Here is a 9,977-nt window from a genome sequence, read left to right as displayed (position 1 = left end):
CAAGAATGGGCTGCCATCAGTCAGGATGTGGCCCAAAAGTGAATTGACAGCATGCCAGGGCGGATTGCAGAGGTCATGAAAAAGAAGGGTCAACACTGCAAATTTTGACTCTGCATCAACTTCATGTAATTAACACTCATTAAATGCTTGTAATTATACTTCAGTATTCCATAGTAATATCTGACAAAAATATCTAAAGACACTGAAGCAGCAAACTTTGTGGAAATGAATATTTGTGTCATTCTCAAAACCTTTGGCCACGACCATAGTGCCTGTCCCGAATGGCTCGTTCATGTGAATGGGCATATTGGAAGACTCCATGTCAGTAGGGATGAGATTGTGTAAATGTGTTATATTGGTTTATTGTATCATGAGAAATGTGTTGCAATGTATATTATTCAATATGTTTAGCTGAGTGGAAAATGTAGGCTTTGATGGTAATTGCTTAATTAATTAGTGCTTGATATGCTCTGATGGGAGGAGCTTCCCCTACAAAAGGAGCCTCTCTTTCAGTTCAAGGGGCAGTATTGTTTTTAAGCTGTCCCCATAATGTATACTTCGGATTGCAGTACCGTTGTTATTCTTCCTGATTCACTATGTAAATAAACACCCTCGCACAGAAGTACTTTTGCGGCTCCGACATCTTTTTATTTGATAGAGGTTAGGTTTTTCAGTTTAGCCTTCTGGCCTACTCTACATGACACTGAGCAAGGCCCTTCTCCCCCGATTGCTCAGTTTGGCCCGGCAGCCAGCTCTAGGAAGACTAATTCCATGTAAGAATGATGTGTTCTTGGGGACTTTCAATGGGGCAGAATTGTTTTGGTACTTTTCCCCAGATCTGCGCCTCAACATAATCCTTTCTCTGCGCTCTACGGACAATTCCTTTGACCTCATGGCTTGGTTTTTAATCTGACATGCGCTGTTAACTGTGGGACCTTATATAGACAGGTGTGTGCCTTTACCGATCATGTCCAATCAATTGAATTTACTACAGGTGGACTCCAATCAAGTTGTAGAAACATCTCAAGGACGATCAATGGAAACAGGATGCACCTGAGCTCAATTTCTAGTCTCATATCAAAGGGTCTGAATACTTATATAAATAAGGTATTTCTGTTTTTTATTTATAATATATTTGCAAAAACTACTAAAAAACTGTTTTCACTTTGTCATTATGGTGTATTGTGTGTAGATTGTAGAGGAAAATAGTATAGATTTAATCCATTTTAGAATAAGGCTGTACCTTAACAAAATGTGGGAAAAGTCAAGGGGTCTAAATACTTACCGAATGAACTGTACATACGTAATTAATAAGATACATAATGTAACATATTTACAAATGAACATTTCTGGTTTTGATGCAGTTATTAATGCTAAAACACACTGAGGAGTCAGTCTTAACTTACAATAATGTTGCAGTGCAGATATTGCCTGCCAAGGTAACTTATGACCCGCCCTGTGGGTACTAAGTGGTCATCATCCAATCCTGCCTATAATAAGTAGGCCTAGTCTACTTACCATACCTGCTCTTAAAATTGTAGCTATGTTGTAGAGTAATTATATAGCTAGCCTATAGCTAGCCTACCTGCAACAGGACAGTATAGACACTATTCAACCATGTGGAGCTGTGGGGTAAGCAGTGGGGTCCAACACTTACAAACCCTCCAGTGTATTAGTCCTCCTAGTGTTAGCTGGGACAGAAGACTTCACACCCCATGGCTCTCCAGGATCAGGGTTGGTGACCAATGTCCTACATACCATGACAGGTCAGAAAAGCCTGATCCCTACTAACCCTAGTATAGGCAGGCCTACTATACTTAATAGCACAGATTGTCTCTTGTTATTGTGATATTGGCCATTAGACAACATGGATGCAGTGTTGATCTGGGCCTGGACTCATAGCCCAGGGTCTTGTTCCATTGGCACTATTTCCTGAAACTTAAATCAACTTGAATTGAAACATTGTAGAGAGCATTGCATCTTACTTATTCTGAACTTAATGCCACGGTCTGCCTCCAAAATGGTAGATATGTCACGCCTGCTCCCGCTCTTCCTCTCTGGTGCTCAAGGGCGCCAGGCTGCCCTTCATTACGCACACCTGTCACCATCATTACGCGCAGCTGCGTTCATTGGACTCACCTGGACTCCCTTCCTTTGTTGATTGCCCCGTCTATAACTGTCTGCTTACCCGCTTGTTCCCTGTGTCAGCATTAATGTCGTTATGTGTTCATGTCCAGACGCTGTCCTGTCCTATGTCCTGTTCCATGTCTGTTGATAATTAAATGTTCACTCCCTGTACTTGCTTCTCGTCTCCCAGCGTCTGTCCTCACAGAATGCAGTTACCACTAAAAGAAGCATCAGGGAGTTTTGGTTGGTGACGTCGGGTCCGGGTGCCATCGCCGAGGGAACAGGGGTGCCTCAGCTAGCTCCTTAGCTGGCTCAAGAGGTCATCTTGCCTCGGTGGGCTTGGCAGGCACCCACCCTACGTCATGCTTCAGCCAGCACATCAGGCTCCCACGCCTCAAAACAGTTTGTTGGGCTCCCACGCCTCAGCGGGATCATCAGGCTCCCACGCCTCAGCTGGCTGGCCAGGCTTCCATGCCTTTGCCGGTTCGTCGGGCTTCTACGACTAAAAATGCTTATAGGTCGAAAAGACTGAAATCCTTCAACAAGAAAAATGCCTGTTCTCTGTATCTTAAATCTGTATCTCAAATCTAACTCCAACTATCAAATACATTATTTTTTAAAGTAAAAGTTTCAAAATATCATGACTTACTACTGTGACCCTATATATTGCCAACATTGATTTTAACTGTCCTTTTTTATTTGTTTGATTTTTTTCTTTACCCCTTTTTCGTGGTATCCAATTGGTAGTTTACAGTCTTGTCCCATCGCTGCAACTCCCGTACGGACTCAGGAGAGGCGAAGGTCGAAAGTCGTGTGTTCTCCGAAACACAACCCAGCCAAGCCGCACTGCTTCTTGACACAATGCCCGCTTAACCCGGAAGCCAGCCGCACCAATATGTCGGAGGAAACACCATAAACTTGGCAACCATGTCAGCGTGCACTGCACCCGACCCGCAACAGAAGTCACTGGTGCGTGATGGGACGAGAACCTCCCTGCCGGCCAAACCCTCCCCTAACCCAGACGACGCTGGGCCAATTGTGCGCCGTCCCATGGGTCTCCCGGTCGCGTCCGGCTGCAACATAGCCTGGACTCAAACCAGGATCTCTAGTGGCACAGCTAGCACTGCGATGCAGTGCCTTAGACCACTGCGCCACTCTGGAGGCCCCAACGGTCTTAAATAATCTTTGACTTTTAATGGCTTCAGGTTCCCCTTCAACTCCTGACCTCCTGTAGGTAGCTTGTCTGCCGCCTCACTGTAATGGGCTTTTGTGGCAGGTGCTATTGCCTGCCATTTGCCCTGTGTACCTGCCATAACTCCTAAGAGAAACCCCTCTGTTAATTAATCTAATAATAATTAACCTACATCAAAGACATACAGATTGAGAAATGCATACAGTCCACAATACTTGAATGCCCGCCTTGCTCTTGAAAATTGCAAGCAGGTAATTAAAGCCAAACCTGCACAAACCTTTAGCTTTAAGGTGGTCCCTCATAAACAGGTTGTAAGCTGACATAGCATTTGTAGAGCTTAGTTTACAATTCTAGAGGAAACAATAGGAAGACAACACAATAGTAAAGAGTCAGAGTAATTGCACCAACTCAGCTTTTTATCAAGCATTTGATTGAAAAGGGAGCCCTTATATACTATGAATTATCTTTATTGTGTCACAGAGGGGCAGTGAAGGGTAGTTTGAATCTGGATTTTACCAGGCAATATGAAACTAGAGGCAAAACACATAGCTACTGGAAAAAATCAAATAATATAAGAATCAACATGATTATCACAACAGCAGAGAATAGGATCCAGGATTTGCATGTTATTTTTTCATGAATTCGAAGTCATAACCCTCTGATAGATAGTCAAGGGAAAGGGTAGGGAGTGCATTGGGACCAGGTAAGGGAATCCAACAGCCTGACAACAATGGATGAATAGATACTTAACTGTTCCATAGAGGAATTTGTTTGGGAATAAATGGCAAACATATGACACATCACAGGACATTCAACACTTCACTTAAATACAACATAAATGTAACAGGACATACTTCACAAGACAACGTCAGACAGACAAATAGATAGAGGTATACTGTAGGTGCTGGGTTACGGTTTAGTCTTCCTGTATTTAGGAACCAGATGCTGGTTGATATGAATTACTTGTGTGCCCTGTTTGTTCAACAGAATGGGGTTTTGAACCTTCACTCTGACAGCAGCAGTTGGTACTGGTTGTATAGTGGGTGTGTCCCTGTACAGGGATTATCATCAGCGGAAATCAGCGGAAATTTCAGAGTGACAACTAATAGTACTCGATACAACTCAAACTTTCATTAAAACACACATGCAGGATACTCAATTAAAGCTACACTCGTTGTGAATCTAGCCAACATGTCAGATTTTTAAAATGCTTTTCGGCGAAAGCATGAGAAGCTATTATCTGATAGCATGCAACCCCCGAAATACCCAAAGGGGACGTAAACAGAATAATTAGCGTAGTCGGCGCTACACAAAACTCAGAAATAAAATATAAAACATTCATTACCTTTGACGAGCTTCTTTGTTGGCACTCCTATATGTCCCATAAACATCACAATTGGGTCTTTATTTCGATTAAATCCGTCCATGTATACCCAAAATGTCCATTTATGAAGCCCGTCTGATCAGGAAAAAACTGCTTTCCAAAACGCAACGTCATTTTTTTTAAATTAAAAAAGTTGCCTATAAACTTTGACAAAACACTTCAAACTACTTTTGTAATCCAACTTTAGGTATTAGTAAACGTTAATAATCGATCAAATTGATCACGGGGTGATCTGTATTCGATAGCAGCAAGTCTTGAAATCATGGTCCATATTCTCCCTTTCATAACTTCCTCCGGTGTACCCGAAGACAGGAAGTGCCTATTCCTCATCTCACCAAGGATAACCTTCAACTCAATTGCCAGTACTGGCGACATCGTGTGGAAGCTGTAGGCATTGTAAACTGGACGCTATCTATTTTCCCTTGCCATAGACAATACAGAGACTGGCGGAGGGATATTCTTTTTGTGTTTTTTGTGAACAGTTTTCCTTGGGATTTTGCCTCCTACAGACGTTCTGTTATAGTCACAGACATGATTTAACCAGTTTTAGAGACTCCAGAGTGTTTTCTATCCACACATACTAATCATATGCATATACTATATTCCTGGCATGAGTAGCAGGACGTTGAAATTTTGTGCGATTTTTCACAAAAAGCTGCAAAAATTCGCAGCCTCTTTAAGAGGTTTTAATACAATTGTCTGGATTTATGGATGGTTCTTGATTTGTAGAGTGATGAGACTTGACTCTGCCGAACCATACCACCCAAGGAAGCAGAAGGTTAAGATGCTTTCGATCAATGTCTAATATAAAAGGTGAATCATCAGTAAGGCCATAGGAAGTTTCCTAAGTAGTCCTAAGCCAAATGTTTCGTCCGGAACCCAGGGAGATACTACAAAAAGACAAAACCCTTTCTTATTGTAGTATCCTTGAAGGCTTCTTAGATTGATGACTCATGACACGTAAGTACGGTTTAGTATTTAATTGTAACTTAGATTAACATTCTCTAATGCACTTGGCTTAAACTACCTGAAGCTTTCTTAATCATGGTTATATAGGCAGACATAGGAAATGGCTCTGGATAGCGGAAAGCAAACCCCCGTCTTGAGTCAATACTGCCATCTTTTTAAAATGTATTTTACCTTTATTTAACTAGGCAAGTCAGTTAGGAACAAATTCTTATTTTCAATGACAGCCTAGGAACAGTGGGTTAACTGCCTGTTCAGGGGCAGAAAGACAGATTTTTTTACCTTTTCAGCTCGGGGATATGAACTTGCAACCTTTCGGTTGCAAGTCAACGCTCTAACCACTAGGCTACCCTGCCGCCCCATCTATTGGTAAACATAAATATACCAGGTTACTACATTCCCCTCCTTTAAAGCTAATAACCCAACTTAATTCCTTTCTGAGCAATGCCATTTTCATATTTACATTTTTTTTTCAAACATGATCTCCTTTAGGATCTGAAAGTCTGGCGGACGTCTCTCTCTAATAGAGTGCCTCAGAGGTGGTGTAGCTGGTGCCACCAGCTCTTCACCCCTTGATGGTGAAACCTTTTGTGGAGACTTCACAGGAGGTCGCCTGACTGATGCTCTCAGGAACTTGAGCATTGTTGGTCTCAGGTGGTTTGTCCAACTGCAACTCTGGGGAACGTTCCAATGTCCTGTCCTCGGTTATGAATTGATCCAGATCCCTGGATGGAACTGGAATTCTAGCTCGGGTCTGATCCACGTCTCTCCTTAGTCTTTGTCCACTTCCGATTATCACAGTATAGGATACTGGTTCTGAGCAATCCTCAATGGTAGCTGGAATCCATTTAGGACCAAACCCATAGTTTCTTGTATAGACATCATCTCCAGGTGAAAAACCTCTGAGGTTGGCTCGGTTGTCATGATTACATTTTTGATTCAATTGCTTTTGTTGTATTTTCATTTTCAGGTCTGGTCTGATGAGATCCAAGGTTAACCTTAACCTCCTTGACATCAACATTTCTGCAGTTGACAACCCAGTTGTAGCTTTAGGAGTAATCCTGTAGCTAAACAAGAATCTTGACACCTTTGTTTCAATGCTGGGCCCTTGCATCTTTCTCATCCCCTCCTTCAAGGTCTGAACTGCACGTTCTTCTAATCCATTTGAAGATGGGTGAAAAAGAGACTGACGTTACATGCTGAATTCCATTTTGTTCCAACTAAAACTTGTGAATTCAGTGCTTGTAAAACAAGTAGCATTGTAGCTAACCAACATTTGAGGCAATCCCATAACACTGAAGCTTTGTCTAAACTTCTCAATCGTAGTGTATGATGTGGATGTGTTCATGGGGTAAACATCCATCCATTTTGAATGAGAATCAATCAGCACAAGGAACATTTTCCCTAGGAAGGGTCCAGCGTAGTCCACATGTAGTCATGTCCATGTTTTTTCCAGCCATTCCCATGGATGTAATGGAGCGGTGGTGGGGGGTGACTTCCTGTTACTCTGACAATCTGCACAACGGCTGACCTCATTTTCCACATCGTGTTCCATCTTTGGCCTCGCTAGGCCTTTCATTCTCGACATACCTGGATGCGACAACTGCAGTAGTTGCCTTTGTGGTGGGATGACTACTCTTGAACCCCACAGAACACACCCATCTTGAACACTCAAGGCCAAGCGGCGAGCGTAGTAAGGCATGATCTGAGGCTCTGTCACTGTAGGCCATCCTCTCAGGATAAAGTCATGCACTTGTGATAGCGTCACATCCTTTGAAGTCCATTGCCTGATTTGTGCTGTGTTCACCGGTGCATCATACAACACATCGATCATCAAAACCTGGTCATTTTCTTCTTCCTGAATGATGATTTATGGAATGTGCAATCTACTCAGAGCATCAGCATTCCCATGGTATCTACCTGGTTTGTAAATGATTCTGTACTCGTAGGCCCTGAGCCACACAGCCCATCGTTGAACTCTTGGAGAGACCATTTGTGGTACTGGCTTTTATTCATGGAACAGAGAGATCAGAGGCTTATGGTCGGTCACAATAGTGAATGTTCTCCCGTATAAGTACTTGCGGAATCTCTGTTTACCGAATATGACAGCCAGTCCTTTCTTGTCCAGCTGAGAGTACTTTTTCTCTGCTGGCATTAACGTTCTTGACATGAACCCAATAGGTTTCTCTGCACCATTCTCCATCCGGTGGGATAGCACCGCCCCCACACCATACGATGAGGCATCACACGATAAGATGAGATCTCTGTCTGCTGAGTAGTGCACTAGCACTTCAGCTGATTGCAGTAACACCTTTGACTTTGTAAAAGCTTCTTCCTGTCTTTCTGACCATTTCCAGGCCACATCCTTCCTTAACAGTTGATGTAGAGGAGCTAAGAGGGTAGAGAGGTTCGGGAGGAAGCGATTATAATAATTCAGTAAGCCTAGATAGGCTTTCAGCTCTGTAACGTTTGTCAGAGCTGGAGATTCCACAACAGCCCTCACTTTAGCTTTGACAGTGTGTAACTCCTTGGCATCCACCTTGTGACCCAGTTACTGTACTTCATCAGCTAACAGTGTACACTTGCTCCTCTTCAGCCGGAGACCGGCGTCCTCCATCCTCCTCAAAACTTCACCCAAGTTTCCGAGATGTTCCTCATTCGGGACTCCCGTGACAAGAATGTCGTCGAGGTAAACCACTACCTTGGGTATCCCCTGCAGAACTTCCTTCATGGTTCTTTGGAAGGTAGCTGGTGCAGAAGACACCCCGAAAGGTAAGCGTTTATAGGTAAACATCCCTCTCTGTGGGTGTTTATGGTCAAGTACTTCTGTGAAGCTTTATCCATTAGCACTTGCTGATATGAATGACTCATGTCCAGTTTTGTGAACTGTTGCCCCCCGGTTAACGTTGAAAGCAAATCCTCCACTTTGTGTATGGGGTACTGCTCCAGAGAGGAAACTTTATCTACAGTCAGCTTATAGTCACCTCATAATCTGATTGAACCATCTGGTTTGAGTATGGGAACAACTGGTGCTGCCCACTCAGAAAACTTGACAGGTATAATCTGCTAAGAGTCTGTCAATTTCCACATCCACATTAGGCTTCATGGCATATGGAACTGATATTGGCCTATAGAATCTTGGAGTAGCATCAGCAGTAACATGAATGGTAGCTTAGACCCCTTTTAATGTCCCTAGCTCTTCTTTGAAAATACACTCATGCTTTGAAAGCACCTGCTGTAGTGTCAATGTCTCTGTGGTGACATGTTTGATTTCATCCCAGTTAAATTTTATTTCCTCCAACCACCCTCTCCCTAGTAAGCTGGGGCCAGTACCTTCCACTACTAAGAGCGGTAGACTTTTCTTTTGGCCTTGATATTCCACTTGAACATCAGCAACTCCAATCGCAGTGATCTTCTCCCCTGTGTACGTTTTGAGTTTAATGGGGGTGTCTCTCAGTTTAGGTACGGTTTTCCACTTCCTATAGAATTGGGACCTGTTCATTAGTGTGACACTACATCCTGTGTCTATTTCAAACGGTACCTTAAATCCATTTATTCCCATTTCCACAATGAAAGGCTTCACCTTTTTCATATTTGCCGCCTGTACACTGCACATTGAGAATGCTTGTGTCCACGCATTTTTCCCTTTCTATGACTTCATTAGAGGTAGCTAGAGCGGAGGTATTCGGTTTTCTGTCCGTTCTCTGTTCTCTTTTCTGCAGCCCATGGCTTTTTGTTTTATTGCGGCACGCCCTCGCCATGTGGCCTATTATCCCACATTCATAACACTTTTCATGTTTGAATTTACAGTCAAACGCTGCGTGTTTGCCTTTGCAACGATAACAGTCTCTTTTTGTTGCTGTCCCCCGGCTTTCAGTTCTTTGAAGTACAGCACGCTCAGAGCTGCTCTCTTTTACTGTATGGCACGCAGTTGCGCCCCTTGCCTGCAAATCCAGTGCATTTCTATTTGTGGACTCCATGGCCTGGGCCAGTTTGAGTGCATTCTCAAACGTGAGATTAGGCTCTGTTAACAAGCGTATTTGTATCCTGTCATCATTAATCCCACACACCAGCCGATCGCGTAGCATTTGCGATAATGTAATCCCACAGTTACAGTCCAATGCTAGTTTTTTCAACTCAGCCACATATTCCCCCACTGATTCTTTAGGTTTTCTCATGTGTGAATCAAACTTGAATCTTTGTACTATCTCACTGGGTTTGGGGTTGAAGAGATTTTTGAATAGCTCGACTAAATCTATGAATGACTTTTCTCCTGGTTTATCTGGGCTCAACAGGTTTCTCATTAAG

At 43.1% G+C, this 9,977-nt stretch overlaps 1 pseudogene; it reads right to left on the bottom strand.

Annotated features, from left to right (window-relative positions):
• Window positions 1–6,234: 6,234 nt before the first annotated feature.
• LOC121846833 lies at window positions 6,235–9,973 on the bottom strand (annotated as a pseudogene).
• Between the last annotated feature and the right edge of the window lie 4 nt (window positions 9,974–9,977).

This window comes from Oncorhynchus tshawytscha, linkage group LG07 (assembly GCF_018296145.1).
Source record: "Oncorhynchus tshawytscha isolate Ot180627B linkage group LG07, Otsh_v2.0, whole genome shotgun sequence".
NCBI classification, from domain to species: domain Eukaryota; kingdom Metazoa; phylum Chordata; class Actinopteri; order Salmoniformes; family Salmonidae; genus Oncorhynchus; species Oncorhynchus tshawytscha.
The sequence above is the reverse complement of the archived record's forward strand: the minus strand, read 5'-3'. Positions and strand labels throughout refer to the sequence as shown.